This window comes from Marmota monax, unplaced genomic scaffold (assembly GCF_021218885.2).
Source record: "Marmota monax isolate L192 unplaced genomic scaffold, Marmota_monax_Labrador192_F-V1.1 WCK01_AAM20220418_F8-fsc00009, whole genome shotgun sequence".
Classification (NCBI taxonomy): domain Eukaryota; kingdom Metazoa; phylum Chordata; class Mammalia; order Rodentia; family Sciuridae; genus Marmota; species Marmota monax.
This window is the reverse complement of record NW_026694710.1, coordinates 6,386,601-6,412,946: the sequence shown is the minus strand read 5'-3', so window position 1 is coordinate 6,412,946 and position 26,346 is coordinate 6,386,601.

Below are 26,346 nucleotides of genomic sequence, written 5' to 3'. Positions count from 1 at the left end.
TATCATGATGTTAAAGGCAGCATAGTCCACTCTTTTGTCCATAATTATAGTTCATTCACTGTGCTTGCACACTCTATCTCATTTCAATTCTCATTCATCATTTATTCATGATTTTTCATATTTCCTTCAATTTGGAGGCTATAAAAACTCATAGCTTTGAATATATTTTAGCCTTTACATTATAATATGAGTGTGCTTTCTACAGATGGTCTATTTATCTAAATATAATATGAAGCATTCATTTGTGGCATTTTATTTTATTTATCTTTAAATTGCTCATAGCTGCTAATATAATGGGGTAGAGAATAGACAGTCATTAAATATCTCTTAGATTTTGAAATAATAACAAAAAAGTAATAAAAACTAGCAGATTAAGAGTTATTATTCATTATAATTTTTATTGAGATTTGATAGCTGTTTATGCGTTTATTGTTAATTTTTAAATTAATAACTTAATCATAATCCTCCTTCATTCCATTTGAACTTATCAATTGTGTGACAATAGTTTTAAACTATTTACTTTCTTTCAAAGTTAATGCATATAAATTAAGTGTATAATACACATTAAATTTTGAGACTATTTATCCTATGTCTTCCAACCAATTAGAAATTGCTATTTTGCTGCTATGACTAAATGACAGCACAACTACAGAGGAGGAAAGTTTATTTGAGGGCTCACAGTTTCACAAGTCTTAGTCCATAGAAGGCAGGCTGCATTCCTCAGGGCTTGAGGTGAGGTTGAATATCATGCTGGGAGATTATGGCAGAGGGTAGCTGCTTAAATGGTGATCAGAAAGCAGAGAGAGAGAGAGAGAGATTGAGAGACTTTACTCACTCCATACAAATATACACCCAAAGCCATGCCCCAAATCCCACTTCCTTTACCACTCATTTAACCCCCATTAGGAGATTAAATCACTGATTGGGTAAGACTCTTACAACCCAATCATTTCTCTTCTTGACTTTCTTGCCCTCTCACACATGTGAGGTTTTGGGGGACACCTTACTTCCAAACCAAATGAGCTATATGTCACAGGATGCAATTTCCAAGAAACATTGATCAATCATTGAAAACTACACACACGCACACACACACACACACACAAATGATTTCAGTTGTCTTAAAGATATACACTTGTATTTCAATTTCAAATCACATACAAAGAATTTAACATCAACTTTGCAAGATGCCAGAGGACTTTGTTATGGAAATTAATTGAATGAAAGTTATTAGATACTAGTATTTAAAAAATTACACACATTTTAGGGTATCCTGAAAAGAGTCTGGATCAACCTCAGTTGATCAGTCCTTCATATTACTACAGTGAATATTTCAATTAGTGAGAGAATGGTGAATTAAAGATTAATGTTCTTCCTCTGCTATGATGTAGTATCTCAGTATTAGATTTAAATACCTGGTATAATAGGAGAAATATGAGATTCTCCGGATCACAAATTTTGTGTCTATGGTGAAGTGGTAAGCAATGCCTATTCCATTGTGGTGTACTGGATTTTGGATGCATTGGCCAGTGGGGACACAGCTCAGCTAATCATTGATGAGATAAATAGCTGGAATTTGGGTGGATGGGGGATGGTTGTTTTGTCCCTGTCAAAGGTAACAAGAGGATCATCCTTGAGAATATCAGAGTCATAGAGAAGAGTGGTTCTTTGCAATAAGCTCTTTTCTTGATGCAGAAGGATAGGGGGATTTCTTAGCCTTTTATTCTAGGAGCACAATGCCCAGGTAAAGTTCAACATTCTCAGTTATCATTGTTTTTATTTTATTCTCTCAAATGTCACTGAATTACTAAAAAGGAATGGGGAAATATGAATTGTGCAGTCCAGGAGACTGGCAAGAAGAAAGTAATGCATATTCAGATGGGACAAAGGTTGTTCCTTTGTTGAGAAGGGATCATAATTGAATGGCTCCCTCTAGGGACCAGAATGAAGAACAGTCGTTTTCCAATATAAGAAATCTCAACCATTGCAAAGGCCTAGCATATTATGTAAATTAATAGGGTGTGTGTGTGCTTCTGTGTGTTTGTATGTGTATCAAAGTGACAGCAAATGTTTCTTGAATTTTGCTAAGTTTTATACTTGTGCTGCTGAAATTTCCTGCTATTCAGAACACATATAAAGTGGCATTTGTAGATGCAATAAAACTGTTCTATGATTGCACCTCATAAATCATGCTGCTTTAATATAACAGTTATAGGCTGAAGGTTTGCACATAGATCAGGTTTTATCAATACTGTTACTATAGGATTTAGAGAGATGGGCTGGAGGGAGTACATGTAAGTAATTCCTTGTAGCAAAGGCTGTGGAGATAATTTAAGCAATGATAGTGTATCAGTCATAGTCCAAGGGAAAACACACAGTTGTATAAGATTATGTGATTAAAAGAGGAATTCACAGGTTGAAGTCATAATGAGAAGAACCTATGTATTATTTCCTGAAATTGTTAGGAATAGAATCTAGAAGATAAAGGCACTAGAACTCTAACTTACAGGTATTTAGAGGAGAGCCTGCTGTCCTTATCTATGGGATAACCAACCAGTGGAAAACATGCCTAGATGGAGAAGTAAGGTAATAAAACACTTAATCTCCTTTCCCTGCATTGCTTCAGTCACTTGTCATACTTTTGATTCTGTATCCCAAACAAAATTCAGAGAGTAAGCATGCCTGTTGATTAAACCAAATGCATAGGGCAGGATGAAAGAGGCTAAGAAGGTCTCCAGATTGAAGGAGAGGGGAATGAGGAATAGGGAAATAGCTAGCTGATTTCTCACTGTTAAATATGAGAGTCATATGACTTTTTGGTCCAGTGTGCAATCCGATTGATTTCCTGCATCATCACTACAGCTTCTCAGAAGTAGGCACATAAAAACACAGAACTTTGCAATATCATTTGCACCATAAGGCTAACATCTGGATGGAATTCCTCCTAACTTCCTGCTAGATGGAATGCAAATGAAGTAAAAACAAATACCAGTTGTTCTAAAAACAGAGAGAATAATGAAAATTTTGAAAGCTTCTTTATCTGCCCTAGTTTAAGGTATTCAGAACTTATATTAATTATAGCTGCTCTCTAAAGTATGCTATTTTTAATGAATAGCATTCTAGTTTATCCCTTAACCTAACCTTCCTTTGACACATCCTTAAGACAATTCCCAGGAATATTGGAGAAGTGAGGGCTGCTGTTGGGTAGGGATTGTTGAAGAGAGAGTACCAAACTGAGCAAGCAAAGGGAAAACAAATGTGAGCATACCATAGCATCCACAGGACTACTTACATGTTTTCCTATACGAAGAAGATTTGATATTTATTTGGACACTAGATTGCAAACTTAAGGGTAATCTACCCATACCATTTGACTCAAATATGTTTGATCTCTGTGAAGGAATCTGTTATTTTCATAGGTTTCATAGTTGCTGTGTTGCTGTTTTTTACCTTTATTAAATATTTTCACTGAGACAAAATTGTATTATCTGTATCATAATCTTGAAATTATATACATAAATGTAAATATATAAGTATATACATTTATATATATACATAAATTTATATATATACATAAATATATATATATATATACATATATTATTTTTTATATTAGTTCAAATTTCTTAGAATTGAAAAGAGAAATTTAAGAAAAAAAAGATGAAGAATATTAATAGTTTAACTAACATGTCTAACATAATGGAACAATTTCAAATTAGTACCAATAAGTGGTGAGTAAAATTTCCATTAAGTGCCCAAAATATTCACATAATTTAGCTCATATTAAGATAAACAATACATTCTCAAAAGAGAATAAAATTATTCATATTATTTCATCATAATTTAAAAAATAAGCAAATAGTAATTTCTAAACTTAACATAAACCTAAAATTAAGTAATGTGTAGTAAGTGGGAAAAATCTGCATCCATTTTTAAGGAAAATAAAAAATATTCACAAATATTTATCATAAATAAAAAATATAATAAACATTAGTTAAAAAGTCAATGACTTTTATAATTAGGAGAATCATGAAATACATGAATGATGAATAAGAGATAAAAATATAACAATAATAATAAATTAGTATTTGTAAATGCCCAAATTTAATATTGAAACAAATGTTTTGTCATTGGTAACAAATAACAAATCTGAACTTTAGAAAACAGAATGATTGAATTGAAAATGAAAAGATATATATTAATATTTGAAAATCTTATACATGCAAAAACAATATAATTGTCTAAAAGTAAATATGTTAATATTGGATATTACATATTTATAACACATTATTTTTTAATGATTTTATTCCATATTATTTATATTTTATTTCATAAGATCATAAATTGTACATATTTTTAAAATGAGAATACAAAATATATAAAAATGTATACAATAAAACCTTCCTTAAAAATGCACATATTGATGTATATTTGTATGTGAATTTTAAAAATTTTTCAGAAAGTGGTAAACATAATTTTTATAAATGGATGTAAAACAAAACTCAAAATAAATATTTTTCCTGTTTTCCTCTTACTAATTTTTGTATTTATTCATTTCCCATGATGTTATCATTTTTTATTAGGAGTTTCAATTTATTTTTAAAATTATTAACAGAATTTTTTAGGGAAAGGGACCTAGCACTAGTTTTTATTCCATAGTATAGAAATAAATACAGAAGAAATTAACCACAGCACATTTCCTTGTTTTGCTGTGTGTTGAGTTACACCCATTTCTTGCCTCTAAAATTTTTTCCCTACTCACCCACTTATTATGAATGTATATTAGATTCTGGCCATCCATTTCTTTCTTTGACCAACAGTCCTGCCTTTGAAATGCTACAGAATTCTCTTTATTGCTGTTGGTCTTGGTTATGACTTTGTAAGTATGTAAATTGTGTATTGATTAAAGTGGAGCAATGGTTAAGTGACATCTGAACATGAGTGTGAAGCACCTTGTTATCTCCATTCTTCTCAGAGTTATCAGTGTAATTTTTCTGAGGACCACTTTTATATATGTTTATGATCCTTGGATTTCCATTTCGTTTGGAGAGGAGTACAAAGCTACTGCAGGGTCTATTTTTAACCTACTTTTTAAACAACTTTATCTGTAGCACTCATCTTTAAAACAGAAATACTCAAACTAATATCAGCTATTCATTATTTCTTTCAGTATATCCTTTCTGTTTGCTGTATTGTTTTTTTGCTCCTTCCTGGTCCTATCCTCTTACACCATTTTTGCTATATTCAAAGAAAGCTTTGTTTCTGAACCTTTAAATTACCTCAAATCATTTCTATTTCTTTCATGCATTTTCTGCTCTCAGAACTTTATTTACAAATGCTGAAGTTCAATTATCACTTAATGATTTTTTGCTATATTGTTGCTGCTCATTATGTATGCCTTTCTATGAAGAACAAAAAATCTGCTCAATCTTTATTTATATTCTTTTCAGTTAGCACTTCCCCATAATTACCCTAAGCAAATTATACTAACACAAATAATAAATAACAAATATTTGTAAAATAAATGAATAAAATAATTTATTCCATGCTGGGCTCTTAAGGAACTCCAGGCTATACAGTAAGTGATATGTCAAGTCACTGGGGACAAACTACATTTTAATGCTGCCAACATTTTCTTTCTGTACCACAAACAGATTGAATTTGTCTCTGCTTCAATAGGCCACTTGCCTATGCAAATGTAAAGCTCAAGTATTATTGTGAAGAGCTCAACTGCTCTGCATAATAATGTAAAGTGTTGTCTTTGTGGGAACCTGAGTTTCAAGGAAGAAACCTAGGAGATTATAGAATAAAATTGCAAATAAAGAGGGAATTTTTTTTTCCCTCTTACTGTTCTTGGGGGAGAGACATAGGAATTGGCAGTCTAGATTCAAGAACATGGCTCAAATTATTATTATTATTTTGTTTTATCTATTCACCAAGATGAAGCCCAAACCACAAGAAGTCAAAAGAATATGGCCTTCTTTATATTGTTTAAATTATCATATTGTAAGTTCCCTCAATTCAGAGCCAAAAAACTGGGGTTTCTATTGATGTTGTCACAAGGGCCTCCTATTACTGGAGGGTAAGGGAAAAAGCCCCAGATCCAAGGGTCCTAAAAAACTGCTATCTGTCCCAAGGTGCCAAACAAAGAGGAGAACAGTGGCAAATGCAGGAAAGGAATTTTAATCAGTATAGCTACATGGGAAAGATAAAGGAACCAGGGTCCTCAGCCCTATATTCAGAAGTAATAACATGAGCTTCCATATTAGGAAAGGGCAACCAGAAGTACTCCTAAGTCAAGCCATCTTGGTCAAACTGTGGTCTGTTTGATCATTATCTCAGGATGGGTCAACAAAGACCATGTCAGTGGCAGCAGTAAGAGTTGTTGTTGCCTGGTGAGTGGTTTAAAGTCATTGCAACATGTATATTTGTTGGGAGCTGCAAATAAATTACAGATTTGTTTGAACCATCTCAAGACAGAGGCATGCCCTACTGAGGAACTTTGGGTGCTGTCTCGCCAATTGGAGACTGCTCAGTCACTGGTGATGCCCTACACAAACAGAGTTCTACATCTCACAGAATTTATTGGTTCAAATAGCCTTAGCTTCAAATGCCAGCTGATTAGAGGAGGGAGAAATATCGTGTAAGCTGATATATCTAATTGAGCTGTTTTCCTCACTACCTCACTTTTGTTTATCTTGAAGAAGCTTTCTCACAATAAATCCTTTTGATGTTTAAACCGATATAATAAAGGTGGCGAGCCTAACTCTATGTTGTTTGGCCAGACCCCATCAGGACTGTCTTGTCCACTGGGCTCCATTTTACCTAGTTTTGTGTCTTTGTCTTTATTTTTGTTCTCACTATATTTTTAATCCACTCATAACCTGCATGTTGGAGAACTGACTGTGTTCAAAATAATTGTGAAATAAATAACTTCAACATTCCAATCACATATTATTACTTTTTATTACTTCACATAAAATATCTTAACTTTCCTTTCTTACACCTTATTGAATGATGATTGTATGAGGAAAATAAGATACGGAGACTCGAAGTAATATAAATATACATGTATATACATATATTCACATATGCAGTTATTGGTTTTCTTTTTGGAAAAAAAGTGAAACAAAATTTATGTATTACATTAGTTGCACAAATTTGGATCTAGTCAGTCAATTATATTTCTTAGTCTAATTATTTTATATTAAATTTGTTAAGAGCACATTTTAATTATCTATTAAAATAATCATATTACAAATTCCCTCAATTCAGAGCCAAAAAACTGGGGTTTCTATTGGTATTGTCACAAGAGCCTCCTATTACTGGAGGGTAAGGGCAAAAGCCCCAGATCCAAGGGTCCTAAAAAACTGCTATCTGTCCCAAGATGCCAAACAAAGAGGAGAATAATGGCAAATGCAAGAAAGGAATTTTAATCATTATAATAATCTAAATTTAATAATCTATTAAAATGTGCTCCTATTCTGAAATACACCTTTCTTTTCTCCACTTCTGCTCTTTATTTCAAATAAAACCTGCATTCTACTACTACTGTCTGACTTGCTCATATATTTAATGAGTTCTCCAATGCAAGTACATGTATATCCATAATAATATGCTCAGATTTTTTGAGTTTCCTAGCTGACACATCCATAGTATTCATGATATAATGCTGAATTTTATTTTTTCTGTTGTTATTATGCTTTTGAGACCCATACATATTGACATCTAAAAATCTAGTGCATTATTTTAATATTTTTGTGATATTCTCCTTGTGAATGACAGAGTTTCACTTTCTAGACCTTCATCTTTAGGTCTTTGTGATGATTCCAAGTTTTGCTATGCTTAAAAATGAGGTACTAAATAAACATTATCAATGGATCTCATAAACCTTTAAAAGCAGTTCTAGAAACTCAGAAAATAGTTATATATGGTAGACTTCAGATGATTTGTCAAAAGATATAATTATTATTTTCATATGTTTCATGTGAACTTCTTTGAGAAATAGGTACATATGCTTTGTCAAATTCTTAGAGATTGTGGGTCAAAAATTCTTAACTTTCTAGAAAACAAACTCCTCAATTATAGTTTCACATGGTTGTCAATATTAGTAAATAGTGACAATTTTTCAAAATTGGCTGTATTCACTTATACTTCTAGAAAAGGTAGGCCTCTATAAAATTAATATCCATTTTCTTTTTGCAATCTGATTGAAAAACAGCACCTTGTTATTTTAATTTTCTCTTCCCTATTTACTTATAAGACTGAACATCCACAGGGGTATTTTTATCACGTGTCTTATTGAAAATTGACTGTTTTATAGTACCTTTGCATAAACAGTCCCAGAACATCACTGCTCTTTCAGTTTATGACCTTTTTCAGTTTCCTCCCATTTTGGGTGGGAATTAATTCCTATCATGAGGTAAAACATGAGTGGCACACTTGAGTGACAACAGCAGTAGTGCTGCTAACTCTATATCTAAAACTCAAGAGACCCAGTGTATTTTTCTTTTCTTTTCTTTTCTTTATTTTGCTACCCTTACTGTCTTCATTAGAAAGATGCCCAAACTGTCCTGCAGGTCAGAAAAAGAGGATGAAAAGCTACATGGAACAAAGCTGCCCCAGTTAAGTTTCATCAGCCAAGCTGGCCTTCAGCGAAACCTCAAGTTGCTCTGCTGGTACATAAGTCTAGTGACCCACAGAAACCAGAATGAACTGAGGCAAGAGCTGCCAGCTCAGATTCTCATGGGTCCTGATGTACAGTAATAAGTTATTGTTTCTTTAAGACACTGAGATCAGAGAAGGTTTTTCAGCAAATGCTAAAGGCTATCAATCATATCAATGAGCTGATTTGTCCTAGAAAATAAGATGAAAATCAGTTTTTATGATTCTGTGAAGATTTTATTTGAATAATAACATGTTTAACTATTGTTATCTTTTGATCTTTAAAAAATTTTCCCCTATCAAAACTTGCAATATTTAATTTTCTACTAGATCAGCAAGGTTTAAAATCTATGATCTAAATTATTTTTTAAATATAAAGTGTGGCTAAGAAATATCAGTCACCAAATATACCTAGGTAGTTGAGCATAATTTTCAAACACACACACACACACACACACACACAAAAAAACAAAACAAAAAACAAAAAACAAACAAACAAACAAAAAACCTAAAATACAAAGGCCTATTTTCAGAAAATAAGCCAGCTGGTGATATATAAACTATTTCAATTCTTAAGCATATTCATGCTGTGAATGAGAAAATATTGATTTTTTTTACCCACATTGTAGTGATTTACATTAATATGCACAGAACTTAAAAACTAAAAGAAAATGATTTTTTTAATTTACCTTTTAGTTAATCTCTGTGATATTTTTTGTACAAGCAGTTTCTTTGTTCATTTTATTTTGCCTTAGACATTATCACTAATTCATTTCTTCATGTCATCTTAGTATTTTGAAAGAATCATCATAGTCATTTAATGTATATTAAATATATTAAATCTATAAAATTATCAATATAATCAATTCTATCTGATATTTGTGAAATAAAAAAAATTGATTATGCTTAATATATAAATATGTAAGAAGGCCACCTCTTGGAATTTAAATATTCTTAAAATAAAACTAAACAAATGCCTTCAGCCTTTACATAAATTAAAATAGAAATTTAATTTATTAATATTTTAATAACTTGAGTTTTTTTGAATCTTTAAGTAGACAGATAATTGAAAGGATGCATGTAAATTGTGATTTTAATTTGTAAAAAATCCAAGATGTGTCAGAAAAAGAAAAGACAATCAAGGAAAACTGGAAATTAATTTTACATTTAGATATTTTATATTTAATAAAAGAACTTTATTATAATCTGCACCCACTAGTTCAAAATTCTCATATATATGAAACTTTTGAATATATATATATATATATATATATATATATATATATATATTATACACATAGTAGAACCCTAAGTATATAGTTTGGATCTAGATGTTATGCTGTGAATGTGTTTGTAAGAAATGAGCATTTTGTAGTATAATTGTCTCAAAACTTTCAGTGAATGGAAACCATTATTCACTGTGAAAGAAAAGTATATCTGGAAACTCTGTGGATTGAATAGCCCTTGAACTTCAAGAGACATGACACTTAAATGCATATTTTGCATAATAATATTTTATATGTCATTATGGAGAAGAAATAAATATTTTAGATGTCTTTGTGTGTAAATATTAGTATGTCTGGTTTTTTCAGCTGTTCCCAAATATTATACAAATGCATTGTGGATGATGTAAAAACAAAACAACAACAACAACAAAAATAGATATATCTTACCTTTCACTCTTTTCTGGGTTGTTTCAAAGTTTTCCTATCAAAAGGAAGAGATTCTGGAAATCCAAGATCTCAGGCTGGAGGGAGAATGCATTCTGTGTTGCTCTGTGACAAGTCGTCTGATTCAAGTAGTGAGAATACTGTTTCTCTGCAAGATATTAGGTCCTCCAGCCACCAAGGAGGAGCAGGACCATCTGCATCAGTGCTCCGCAGGACTCCTGTCCGCCCACCTGAGCAGGAATCCCAGCCGCTGCTCCCAGGCAGGACACCCAGCTGTTGCCCATGTGCAGGATCTCTGGCTGCCACATCTGTGTGGCCCCTCATCTAACAACATGGGACTCCACCAGTTGCCTTCATCCTGGGACACAGCAACCACTGCTACAGTGCCCTACACATGGTAGTCTGCACCTGAGGACACCCATAGGATCTGGAGACAGCCACCAGCCATAACACTGTATGCCACAAAGCTGTATCTCTGAACATGCCTCTCAACACCATTGCCTTGATCCACCCAAACTGACATTGCATCTCTGACAGCAGCCTCCTCCATGTTGGGACAACTTCATCACCATTTTTAGTTGGGGTAACTCCCAGTTTAAGACACTAATTGGGGCTTAGAGGCACTATCAATGTACCTATAATCCCCAAGCTACCCTATCCTTGACAGCCACTAACCTGGCACAGTGCTTGCAGCTACTTGGGGAGTCCTGTAGCTTACAAAGCCTGGACCTGAGCTGCCCAATACAAAGCAGCTCTCCCCAGTAGGAGTGCAGCTCACAGAGTGCAGCCCACAAGACCTCCTGAGAGAGAGGTTCCTGATTGGGAAGTAAAAAGAAAGGAGGTGAGTATGATACAGTTTAGAGACTAAATTAAGACCAGAAATTGTGAGGTCTACAGGCGATATAAGGAGATAAGACCAGGTGAACACATCACATGAGTGGGACCCAAAGGAGATTCTCGGGGTGCAGTCTTCCATGGGGAGTAGCAATGCTATACCCTACCTCTAAGAGCTCCTCCCCCAAGACCAACCCTTCCTCCCTAATAGCCTTAATCATCCTGAGGGTGAAGATACCAGCAAACAACAGACAAACCCAGCAATTGGATGAGAAGTGAAGCAGGAAAGATATTGATCTCCATAAAAACAACCCTTGTATCTTCCTTTAAGAATTTTTTTCCTTGTTTTCTCTCTCTTTCTTCTCCTGCCCTCACATCCCCAACATTTGTGAAACCCAGTACTTCTCATAAATTAGGCTACTGAGGACTGGGATATCTGAATAGTATATTAGAGTTGTGTTGCATATTCTTTTATCTCCTTTTTTTGAGAGAGAGAGAGAGAGAGAATTTTTATATACTTATTTTTCAGTTTTCAGAGAACACAACATCTTTATTTATTTTTATGTGGTGCTGAGGATCGAACCCAGCGCCCCGTGCATGCCAGGCGAGCGCGTTACCGCTTGAGCCACATCCCCAGCCCTTATCTCCTATTTTTACACTTATGATTTTTCTGAATTTACATGTTTGTTTGTTTTTTACTCTCTTTATTGTATTCCCACTCACTTGTCCCCAAATCACTTTCTCTCTTTTCTCTGGTTACTAACAAACTTTTTTATATTCCTCTTTCATGCTTCAAAATAATAACTCTATATCCTCACCTTCTACCCCTTAACATCTCATCCTACACTTCATTCCCAGTTCTCTCTGTATCCACCATTATAAAATGTAGGCCTTTGGTAAACCTACTGTGTATATTGTAGATAATAACTGAACTCACAATTTCTGTATATTGTGACAAAACTGTAAATGACTTAATAGCACCTATTTGGTTCAAGCGGGCTATATATTGTTTGTATTGGAATCTGTTAATATTGTTCTCCCCTTAAATGAGAGGTACTGGAACCCTGCAGGGATACTATAAGCCTATAGAGTGAAAACTATAATGCCTTGGTGCTGAGGGCCATTGCTAAGTAAGAATGACGCATGGCATGACCCAGGTCATTTGCAGTGTCATTGCATGTAAGGTGACCTTGCTCAAGGATCAGGGCGGATCCGGGTTTAGGGCGGATTGGAGTTTAGGGTGTTACCGGTTTAGGAAAATTGGGTTTAGGGCGGTTCCAGGTTTAAGGTGTACCCTGCTGGGAATAGGGCTTATCCTGCTGCCTCAGGCGCGCCTGCTCCTTGAGTTCCCTTTGAGTTCTCCTGGGATTCAGAGAGTATTTGGGATTTTGCCCAGAACGTGTTTGGGGCCTGGAACGTGGATTTCCCCGGAACGTGTGCAGAGTGCTGGTGACAGTTCGAGAATAAAGAGTTGCTGTTTGAATCTACAAGGTGTGTGGTGGCTTGTGATTTTTGTGCCCAGCCAGACTGCGGCACCTTGGGTCCTCAATGCTGTAAAGGAAGACACACAACATTAAAAAAAAAAAAAAACAAGGGAAGAAAGTGTCCCAAACAAACCAAGATACTAAATACTAGAATCCATGGCCAGCACAACAGAAGAAATGACAGAGAAGAACTTCAAAATGTACATAATTAAAATGCTCTGTGAAGTAAAGGTTGATATAAGAGAGCAAAAGATCATTTTGATCAAGAGATACACAAGCAAATATAGGAAGCAAAAGATTACTTCAATAAGGAGATAGAGGTTCTGGGAAAAAACCCCAAACAGAAATGATTGAAATGAAATAAAAAATAAACCAAATTAAAAGCTCATTGGAGAGCACCACCCAACAGATTAGACCACTTGGAAGACAGGACCTCAGACAATGAAGACAAAATATATACTCTTGAAAAAAATGTAGACCACACAGTGAATATGGCAAGAAACCATGAGCAAAACATTCAAGTAATATGGGATAGCATGAAAAGACCAAATTTAAGAGATAATTGGGATAGAAGAAGGAATAGAGTTTCAAACTAAAGGAATAAACATTCTACTCAATAAAACAATATCAGAAAAATTTCCAAACATAAAAAATGAATTGGAAAATCAAATACAAGAGGCTTACATGACACCAAATGTACAAAATCACAACATATCCACACCAGGGCACATTATAATGAAAATGCCTAGCATACAGAATAAGGAGAGAATTTTAAAAGCCACAAGAGAAAGGAATCAGATTAAATATAGGGCAAAACCAATAAGGATGTCAGCAGATTTTTCAACCCAGACTCTGAAAGCTAGAAGATCCTGGAACAACACATATCAGGCTCTGAAAGAAAATGGATGCCAACCAAAAATCTTATATCCAACAAAAGTAGGCTTTAGATTTGAAGAAGGAAAAAACCTTCTGAGATAAACAAAAGTTATAAGAACTCAACAACAAGAAAGCCTGCCCTACACATCATCTTCAGCAAAGTATTCCATGAGGAGGAAATAAAAAGCAACAATAAAAATCAGCAAAGGGAGGTATTACAGATAAGGAAAAAAACAATCAAGGGAGAAACTATATCAAGTTTAATGCCAAAAGTAAAAAATGGCTGGGAATACAATTCATGTCTCAATAATAACCCTGAATTTTAATAGCCTAAACTCACCTATCGAAAGACATAGACTGGCAGATTGGATTAAAAGAAAAAAAGGCCCAACAATATGCTGTGTTCAAAAGGCTCATCTCATAGGAAAAGACTTTCACAGACTAAAGTGAAATTTGGGGAAAACACTCACATGGACTTTGGAAACAAGCAGGAGTTTTCATCCTCATATCAAATAAAGTAGACTTCAAGACAAAGTTAATCCAAAGGGATAAAGAAGTACATTTCATACTGCTTAAGGGAACCATACCACAACAAAACAAAACAATTATAAATACATATGCACCAAACAATGGAGCATCCATGTTCATTGAACAAACTCTTCTCAAGTTCAAGAGTCAAATAGACCACAACATAAGATTCTGAGTGACTTTAACATACCTTTTTCACCACTGGATAGATCTTCCAAGAAAAAGCTAAAAAGCAAGACTATAGAACTCAATAATACAATCAATAAAGACTTAAAAGACACATATAGAATATTTCATCTATCAAGGAGTGAACACAATTTCTTCTCAGCAGAACATGATTCTTCTCTAAAATAGACCATATATTATGCCACAAACCAGCTATTAGAAAATACAAAAATGTAGAGATACTATGCTGCATTCTATCACATCTTAATTTAATGAAATTAGAAATCAATGATAAAATTAAAAAAAAAAAATAGAAGCTACTCCATGCTTGGAGACCGAATGATATGCTATTGTATGAACAATGGGTTACAATAGACATCAAAGATGAGATTAAAAAATTCTTAGAGGTAAATGAGAACACTGATACAACATATCAAAATCTCTGGGACACTATGAAAGCAGTTCTAAGATGAAAGTTCATTGCATGGAGTTCATTCTTTAAAAGAAGAAAAAGTCAACAAATAAATGACATTACAAATCAAAGCCCTACGGAAAAAAAGAAAGAAAGAACAAAAAAGAACACCTAAAGCAGTAGAAGACAGAAAACAATTAAAATCACAGCTGAAATTGATGAAATTGAAACAAAACAATTGAAAAAAATCAACAAAACAAAAAGTTGGTTCTTTGAAAAAACAAATAAATTTGATAAACTCTTAGCCATGATAACAAAGAGAGAGAGAGAAAAAAAACTCAAATTACTAACATACATGATGAAAAAGAAAGTATCACAAGAGCACCACAGAAATACAGAAGATAATTAGAAATTATTTTGAAAATTTGTACTCCAATGAGATAGAAAATATCAAATGAATCAACAAATTTCTAGATTCATATGATTTACCCAAACTTTATCAGGGTGATATATACAAATTAAAAGAACAATTTCAAGCAATTAAATGGAAGACACTATCAGAAGCCTACCAAACAAGAAAAGCCCTGGACCAGATGGATAAATATCTGAGTTCTACAAGACCATTAATTAAGAACTAATACCAATACTCCTCAAATTATTCCATGAAATAGAAAGAGAGGGAATACTTCCAATCTCATTCTATGAGGCCAGTATCACTCCAATTCCAAAACCAGACAAAGACACATCAAAGAAAATTTTAGACCTGTATCTCTAATGAACATAAATTCTTGATACAATTTTGAAAAATTGAATAAAAAACATATCAAAAAGATAGTGTATCACAATAAAGTGGGGTTCATCCGAGGATGCAAGGTTGATTCAACATAAGATAATCAATAAATGTAATTCATCACAGCAATAGATTTAAAGATAAGAATCATAGAATCATCTCAATAGATGCATAAAAAGCATTGGACAAAATGCAGCACCATTTCATGTACAAAACACTAGAAGAACTAGGGATAACAGGAACATACCTTAACATTGTAAGAGCTACCTATGCTAAGCCCCAGGCCAACATCATTCTTTTTTTTTTTTTTTTGATTCTATGCATTTATTTATTTATCTATTATTGGCACTGGGAATTAAAACCAGACATGCTTAAACACTGAACTTTTTATTTGCTTGTTATGAGACACAGTCTTGCTGAGTTCCTGAGGCTGGCCTCAATCTTATGATCCTCTTGTCTCAGCCTCCCAAGTCCCTAGGATTATATAACAAGCACCACTGTGCCCAGTTTGGCATGTGTTAATTTAAATAAGAAATTTGGTAGCTTCTGGTTACTGGTCCAGCATATAAGATTCTTGGGAGTCACCACTTCTGTCTTAACAACAAATAAAATCTGAAGAGATATAAAAATAAAAATCTTCTTAGATCTATAATAGAAGTGAAAGTTAAATTAGAAAAAGAAATTACAAAAAAACAAAACAAAACAACCCTACAGGTCAGTATCTCTCATGAACACCTTGTATAAAAAATCCTCAAAAGAATACAAGCAAATCAGATCTAATAATGTCTAAAAAGGATATATCATAACCAACAGGAATTTTTCCCAGTCATTACAAGACTGTTGATTTAAAATTCAAAGATCAATTAATGTAATCCGTCACAATAAGCTGATGAAGAAAGGTCACATGATCTCACTAGTAAATACAGAGAAGCATTTCATACAAACCAGTATCATTCATGATAAAAACTCAGAAAACTGGGAGTTGATGGAATCATCCCCAACTTAACATACCATGTATTTTAACACACCACACCTAACATCATATGGAGAAAAACTGTTAATGCCCTCTTTCACCACTTCTATTTAAAGTAGTTTTTGAAACTCTAGCTAGAGCAATAGACAGATGAAATAAATTAAAGGGTTACAGATAGGAAAAGAAGAACTCAAATTAGCACTATTTGACAAGATATGATTCTATACCTAGAGTATCCAAAAAATTTCACCAGAAGATTTCTAGAACTAATAAATGAATTCAGCGAACTAGCAGGATATAAAATTAACACCCATAAATCAGTCATTTCTGTGCATCAGTGACAAATTCTCTGAAACAGAAACTAGGAAAACTACCACATTTAAAATAGCCTAAAGAAAAAAAAAACTTGGGATTCAACATAATTAAAGAGGTGAAAGATCTTTATTATAGAACTAAGAACTACAGAACAATAAAGAAAGAAACTACAGAAAATCTTAGAAGATGGAAAGGCCTCCCTTTTTCTTGAATAGGAAGAATTAATATTGTCAAAATGATCATACTACCAAAAGCACTACACGGATTTAATGCAATTCCAATCAAAATCCCAATGGTATTCCTCATACAAATAGATAAACCAGTCATGAAATTCACCTGGAAAAATAAGAGACCCAAAATAGCCAAAGCAAACCTTAGCAAAAAGAGTGAATCAGTTGGCATCACTATTCCAGACTTTAAATTTTACTACAGAGCAATTATAACAAAAGTGGCATGATATTGGCACCAAAATAGACTTGTAGATCAATCGTACAGATTAGAGATCACAGAGACAAACCCACATGAATCGGTTATCTCATATTAGGTGCCAAAAATATATTAGAGAAAAGCTAGCCTCTTCAACAAATGGTGCTGGGAAAACTGGAAATCCAAATGCAACAAAATAAAATAAAATCCCTATCTCTGACCATGAACAAAACTAAACTCAATGTGGATCAACAAACGAGGAATTAAACCAGAAACCTTGTGCCTAATATAAGAAAAAGAAGGCCCAAATCTTCATCATGTCAGATTAAGCCCCAACTTCTTTAATAAGACTCATATAGCACAAGAAATCAAATCAAGAATCAATAAATGGGATGGATTCAAACACAAAAGCTTCTTCTCAGCAAAGGAAACAATCAGTTATGTGAATAGACATCCTACAGAATGAGAGCAAATTTTTACCACATGTACATCAGATGGAGTACTAACCTATATGATACATAAAGAACTCAAAATCTTAACACAAAAATAACAATCCAATTTACAAATGGGTCAAACTGAACAGACACTTCTCAGAAGACGATATACAAATAATCAGAAAATGTGTGAAAAAATGTTCGAATATCTAGCAATTGGAGAAATGCAAATCAAAACTACTCTAGGATTTCATCTCATTCCAGTCAGAATGGCAGTTATTAAGAATTCAAACAAAAATAAGTGATGGTGAGGATGTGGGTAAAAAGGCACACTCATACATTGCTTGTGGGACTGCAAATTGGTGCAGCTAATATGGAAAGCAATATGGAGATTCCTTATAAAACTTGAAATGAAACCACCATTTGATCCAGCTATCCCACTCCTTGTTTTATACCCAAGGGGCATAAAAACAGCATACTACGGGGATGCATTTACATCCATGTTTATAGCAGCACAATTCACAATAGCTAAATTGTGGAACCAAACTAGATGCCCTTCAGTAGGTGGATGGATAAAGAAAATGTGGTATATATACACAATGGAATACTACCCGGTATGAAAAGACAATAAATTCATGGCATTTGCAAGTGAATGGATGGAGTTTGAGAATATAATGCTAAGTGAAGTAAGCCAATCCCCAAAAAACAAATGTCGGATGTTTTCTCTAGTATAAGGATTCATAATGGGGATGGGGTGAGGAATAGATGAATTTTAGATAGGGTACATAGGTGTGAGGGAAAGGGAGAAGGCATGGGGATAGGAAAGACAGTGGAGTGAGACAGACATAATTATCCCAAGTATATGTATATGTGACTCCACTTTGTGTACAACCGATATAAATAATTGTGCTCTATATGCATACTATGAATTGAAATGTATACTGCCATCATGTATAACAAATTAGAATAAATAAATAAATTTGAAAAACTAAAAAAAATTAAAATAGTGTATAAATAAAAATAAAAAAGAACAATTATTCCATAATAATAAAATATTCACATGGCTCATGTCAGAATTAGTATTAAACTAGATAAACCAGTCAAGTTTATATACCTAGCTAATAGTGTTCATGATTGTGAGTGTGTTTTGAGTAATCCGTGAATTGTCTAAATTGACCATTGCAATTGAATCATTTACTACTTCCACTTCTTTTTTAGTGGCTGACATTCAATTTGGGTAAAGATTTAGTTACTTAAAGTTCCTGGATTAATGCAAACCATGATGGCTAAATCTTATACATACCAATGAAATACAGAAACACATATGCCAGTTTAAACAAAAGAATTATTAAATTCAATTGGCAAATATATTTATTTTTTTAGTAATTGAAGAATTATTTTAGCAATCACAGATTTATTAGAATATTAATTTAGCAAATGATGAAATATTTGCAAATGTGATAAAAAGCCTAATTACTATACAAACTGTAGAGTTTGAGTACATTATTTACTGGTTGAGAATTGATAATAAATTGGTGAAATTTGTTTTCTTACTTTTCTTACAAGAAACCAACTGATTTAGGGCAGTGGATACCCATTCTTGTGACCTGTCCACTACTTCCACAATCAAATCTGTACATACCTTGCCTGGACTGCCACAGCTCTAATTTTTCTTATTTTCCTTTCTTTTCTTTTCTTTTCTTTTCTCTTTTCTCCTCCTCCTCCTCCTCCTCCTCCTCCTCCTCCTCCTCCTCCTCCTCCTTCTTCTCTCTCTCTCTCTCTCTCTCTCTCTCTCTCTCTCTCTCTTTCTTTTTGAGTACCAGGATTTGAATTCAAGAGGGCTTAACTATTTAGCCATATCCCCAGTCTCTTTATATATTATTTTGTGAAGGGCCTTGTTAAGTTGCTCTGGGTTTCACTAAGTTCCTGAGGCTGGCTTTGAAATTGCTATTCTCTTGCCTCATCATCCCTAGCTGCTGGGATAACCAGCACGCACCACCATAACCAGCTTGCTGTTGCATTTCAGATTCCTTAGCATACACACTTCTCTAGAAACCAACACACAAATAATACCTCTTTAGAGGCTAGCTCATTTAAAGAAAAAGCTCAAAAGAATTTTATCCAGATATATATATTAACTTGATTATCTTTCAAGTAGGGCTCTAATAACAAATCAATTATACTTACTATAAAAACCCCATATTAACTCAGGGATAAATAACATTCTAGTTATATGCACCTGAGTATTTAAAACCTAATGATTAATATCATAAAGACATATGCTGATTTTAATCAAATTTTCATTTAAATAACAATTGTTTTACTACCTGTTTTGAACAAGGCATAGTGATTGATTTTTGGAGGAGTGAGATCTGGTATTTATTTGTTATATACAAGTATTCAATTTTATGAGAACAATATTATACAAATATATATATATATATATATATATATATATATTTAACATATTATTGAAAAATAATATAATGATTATGTTAAAAAGTAATTTTATATAATATATGTAATTAAAAATAAGTTCTGTTTTAAAAAGCTCATATCATTTAGTAACATGTGAATCAGTGTGGTTTCTTGGGAATTATGTATTGTCAAAAGTGGTAGTTATGTCCAAAGTTTGAGCTCAATCCATTACAAGGAAACATTTTATTCATTCTATCAATAATATCTCTATAACGTTTGTATACATTTTAGTACTTCTAAGATGTATTGCTTATATGTTTTCTGCATTGTTTCATGTTAATGTTTATAAAAACTCAAAGTACATTTCAATAAGTATATTATATTTTGGCTAACATCAAATGTTAGAGAAAATGTTGGTCTATAATGTAATAAATAACAAAATCAAACTAAATACTTTATAAGAATTTTTCAAAATATTTTATTAAAATCAACACAGGAAGAAACAAGAAATGCAATAATACAAATTATAGAAAATATTATCTTTATAAATTCCAATTTATAGAAAACAAAGATAGACACTTAAGAGTTACTGATCACTCATATTCTCTACATGTATAATTAGCCTATGTAATTATTTTAAAGATTAGTAATTTAGGACTGGGGATGTAGCTCATTGATAGAGGTCTCACTTAGCATGAGAAAGGCCCAGAGTTCTATTTCTAGTGCCATAAAATAAACACTTAAAAATGTTAGTAATTTAGTTATCTAATCCAATAAACCTTTTTTCAGTTATACTTAATGAGAATAGAACATGAAAAGGCATTTTATTAAGTAGTTATGCAAATTATTTCAAGTTACATTTAAAAATGAGCCCTTAAGTTGAAGGTATTCCAAGATTGGTAGCCATTAAAAATTATCTTACAAATAATATCACATCAACATGGAGCAAAAGAAATTGTGTGAGGAAGTATGCCTTCTAGCTAATATAGATGTTGTATATTTTTCAACAATTAATGTTCCAATTAAGTGTGACTTATCCAAAACCCACATAGTATCTAATCTTTGCCTATATTTTTCTCAGAAGTCTTACAGAAGTTCATGATTTTTATTATTTTCTAAAATACAAGAAAGTCATTTTTTAAATATATCTGTTCCTATTATCTAAGGAAACTTTAAAGGTCTTCAAGAAAATTGTAGAGTGTCTTGAATAAAAATTTAAATAACACGCTTTTTCCAAAATTTTTCTTTCAAAATGACTAAGTTATAACTTCTTGGTAAAGAAAAAAACAAAACGTCTTTTCTTCACATTGTAATTTAATTTTAAAAAAGTCAAAGTGCCTAAAAATTTTTTAAAGTTAAAATTTGAAATATTTTGAAATACTTTATAATCTGTAACTAATAAAATTATACCAGTTGATTATTCTACAAACATTTAAATATTAAATGAAGTGAGATACTATGGAAATTGACAAATACATTCAGTAAAATTAATCTGTATTCTTTTTGATTGCATACATTTTTATTTTAGTATTTAATATTGATTATATAATACCAAACACATGATGCTTTAATGAAAGTGAAAATAATGATGATAAACAAATAAATTTCAATGCATATAAAGATGATATTATATGGTGAATCTAGAAAATAATAATAAATCATAAGCCAAAATATTTAATCTTCAAATATAAAAATAAAAGTATAACTCTTTTAAAAAATGATGTCTTCATTTATAAAAAAAAAGATTATTTATGAACTGGGTTTCCATTTATATTTCTAAGGCTATATTGCTAGTGTGGTAGTAATTAGTCATTTATGAACATTGAACACTTGAAATGTGACTAGTATGAATTGATGTGTGCTTTAAATATAAAAACACACATAGGATTACAAATAATTATATAGAAAAAAGTTAAAATATTATTAATAATTTTATATTGATTATGTTTGACTGCTATTTTTTTACATATGGTTAAATAAAACATGATTAATTAATTTAGCCTTTTTTTCTACTTTTATTAGTGTTACTGCTAGAAAAATCTTAAATTGCATATAAGGCCCACAATATGGATTTTATTGAATAGTGCTATTCTCAGGACAATTTACTGATCGATTTATGTGAGATATTGTGTATCTTTTCATTTAATATATGTAAATATTTATTATGACTTGTTGCATTTTTTAAATACAAACCCATGTCTGCAGTAGCATAAGGGTAAACAAACAGTCATTAGAGGAAGAAAAAGAAAAACTCAGGATCAAATAATATAATAATTGTAGGTCATTCACAAGGTCAGAGGAAGGCCATTTAGTAGATAAAGTAAAATGAGGAAAGTAAGGTGTGTTGTAAAATGAGTAATGAATACATCAGATGTACAAAATCACCTCAAAGGAACAAAACTCTTACCAGGGCATCAAAGTTGCTGTAATCTTATTATTAGCATAGAAATTATAAAAGAAAGACTAAGTCAATAAGAAGATCTTTTAGTGGAAATGGGTTAAACAGAGCAAAGACACACAGATAAAATATTGGAAATACCTGTCTAAACACTATGCACTGAATGATTTGCTGCCTTAGGAAAAGTTATCTAGTCAGCCAATGAGAAATTATGCCTATGTAACTAGATGTATCACACTGTCAAAGGTTGAGGGCTTAAAACATCGTATTTACCCCCAAACTCTTAAATTTGTGTCTATTCACCAAGAAATTTTAAGTAACTTTTATTTCCAGGTAACTTGCCTATTTTCAAAATACATCTCTTTAACATCCAGTTCATTGAGTAATGTTTGAATGATGTTTTCTTCTAGTTGATGGATTTCAATTCTGGCTTGATTCTTTTGTCTTTTAGGTACTTTATAAGAGAAAAACAATTTACTCTAGTGCTTTCAAATCTGAGGCCTCTTAAATCAGAAATGCCTGATTTGAAAGTTGATCATCAGGACCAGAATATGAGGAAAAGCTTCTGGGAGGCCATTGAAGATTCCCAGGATGTATCCTTCCATATATGCAGAATGTACTTCTTATTTGACATTTTTAAAATACATGTTTTTATATCAATATTTAAACAGTGTTGCTATTAACATGCTTTTTGATATTAGTGCAATGGATTAAGTGTATGTGTGTGTTAGCTCATGAATGTGTGTGTATACGGGAAGGAAAAACAGTATAATTTACATTTTGGGAGTATAGTTATTGAGGCCTTGGAAGAACCATGTAAAGCTTATAATCTTTGGAAAGGACAGAATTATGTCTCTTGTGTCATGCATTCTCATTAGAAACATAAATATATTTGGGGACAAAAATATGTTGACAAGAAATCATGTATTATTCATATTTTTCTAATTTATCTACTTGGCTTTGCTTACCTAGCCTTAAATAAATAAATTATTTGAACCTTCTAATGTTATCCCTATAACCTAAGAATAAAGAGGAGATGATAAATGAAAGTTGATAAAATCTGTCATTGATAAAATACTAGGAGTCCAAAGAATTTGTTATTTTCAGAATTATGATAGAGTAAACTATATATCTCTTCATAGTTACTCCACATCAGTGCAATCATGGTGTTTTCAACTGTTTTCTAGGACCTCATACATCAGCTTGTGAAAACATAAGCAGCTACTGTGACTTTGTGGTTAGAAATTTTATGTCTCTGAAGATTGCTGCAGGAGAATCAGAGTGTCTGAAGAGCAGTAAAATTTTAGCTGACTTGTGGAGTATCCTTGGAAGAGAAAAGTTAAACAGTGAGGGATCCTAAAGAGATAAACATTACAAACAAACAAAAAAAATGTAGAAGTAATTACTTTTAAAGTCTTCATTTTATGAGAAGAGAACCAGGAAAAATCATTATGCTACCTATACATATTCAATTATCTCATGATAATGAACTCACCAGACTATCAGTACTCGAATAGAACTTACAGTATTTTCCTAAGATGCTTATTATAGCTGTGTCGTGATGCATCTGTGATCTGAGTGATTCCCTATTTCCAGTTTCTATGAAATGTAAATGAATGTCTTGATGAAATATCACATCCAAAGTGGGCATTGAGATGTTGTAGCACCCTGTGTCTCTTCTTTGTTATTTCTCCCTCTGTATTGAAACACTCATTTATTTATACAAGAAATTCAAGGTCCTTCAAGTCAGGATAATGTTTGATCTCATTTCTGAATTGTCAGATTTATATTATTTCTGAAGTTTTAATTGAACAATACCAATTGATAGTTCAGATAACGTCATGGAGTAAGTGTGAGAAATTCAAAATTTTCTTTGTAATGCATTTGCAAGGCTATTCACTCTGCACATGTACCACATTATCAGTGAAACCTGCCCTCATATTTAACTAGAAGCAATCTCCTTCCTGAAAATTTTTGCCATAGGAGCTCCAGACTTGGCGTTAGCGAACAATATCCTTTTCTCATTATTAAAGATTGCAGACATAGTTTATTTGGGGAATTACAATGTCAATATCCAAAGGAAATAGAAAAGGAATATAAATAATGAAATTGCATTTTTGTATTGCTTGCTACAGTGTCAGATCAGAAAGTCATCTAAAGAAAACAGGGAGGACTCAGCTGCAACTAAGTGGGCCTACTGGAAAACTCAAACTCAGCCCTGTCAGAACAATTCTATTTTATTTCGTCTCAAATTATTCAAGTTCATAGGGTTACTATTGGTATTTTATTTTAAAAAAATGAGTTTTATTCAGACATAAAAAATGAAATTATGGCTATTTCAGAAAAAGGGAGAGAATTGGAAACCATAATGTTTAGTGCAATAAGTCAAGCTTAGAAGATTAAAGGTCTCATTTTCTCTCATATGTGGAAACTAGAGAAGAGAAATTAAAACAAAAATGGGGATATATCTCCTATAAATGAAAGAGAGATAAGTAGAGGCAAGGGACAAAGGAGCAGGAGACAGAGGGGTAGGGGGAAATGATGGGGAGTGATATTGGCCAAATTATATTGTTACACTGGGTGCATGTACAAATACGTAACAATAAATCCCATCTGTATGTACAATTATATTAACTGTACATAAAAATGTGGAAACAATCAACCAAACAAACAAAAACATAAAACATGAATAACCATGGCTAAATTTCAAATAAATACAATAGGTAAATAACCAAGAAATCTAAGCACTAATAATCTATTTATATATGTGTATGTACATGCTGTACATGCATGCATATTATATATGTATGAATATATAATGTCTGCAAGTATATATCCATAAATAAGTACATGTGTGCAAGTACATGACTGCACTTTTACAGTTAATATATCATGAAATGAGCAATGAAAAATTTATCTGTGTAGAACAGCATATTGAACAGCATATTGCCTACATTAGATGTTATATTGATACTTTTGGAATAATTCTAGTATGTGATATAAGTAATATGATGTTATTAAAAGGCATAACGTTGTCAAAATGAAGTAAATTTTAAAAATTTATTACTACTTATTTATAAGTGACATCAGGCTACAGCCATTATATGAGTAAAAATATCAACTCTATTAATAGTATTAGAGAAATGATGGCAAGAATAAGCGTTTCATTTCTGTTTTCTGTGAAGATCATCTAAGGATTTATTTTATCTAAAAATATCATAGCATTGATTCAGGTAATACAAGAAAAACTTACTTGGGGTACCCAATGAAATAAACATTTTAAATGCCATGACCTAATAATACCTGAGAAAAACATTTCAATTCTAGAGCTTACTTTTTCAAAATTTGTAGATGGCCTACACAAAAGTTAGTATGATTTCTTCTTATTGTTTTTAAAAATTTGTTCTTTTTAGATATATGTGACAGTAGAATATATTTTGACAAATTATACCCACAAGAAGTGTAACTTTTTCTAATTAGAATCACATTCTTGTGGTTGAATATGTGGGTGAATATGGAGTTATACTGGCCATATATTCATATGTGAACATAGAAAAGTTATGTCTAATTAATTCTCTTTTCTATTCATATCCCCTCTCCCTACCATTCTAATCCAATGAAATTCTATTCTCTTCTCACCCCCAACCCCATTATGTGTTAGCATCTGCATATCAGAGAAAACATTTGGCCTTTGTTTGGGGGGATTGTCTTATTTTACTTAGCATGACAGTCTGAAGTTCCATCCACTTACTGGCAAATGCCAAAATTTCATTCTTCTTTATACCTGAGTAATATTCCATTGTGTATACACACCACCTTTTCTTTATCCATTCATCTGTTGAAGGTCACCGAGTCTGGTTTTATACCTTAGCTGTTGTGAATTGCACTACTATTAACATTCATGTGGTGGTGTCACTGTAGCATGCTGATCATACAGTTATCTCATACTAGACAAAGGC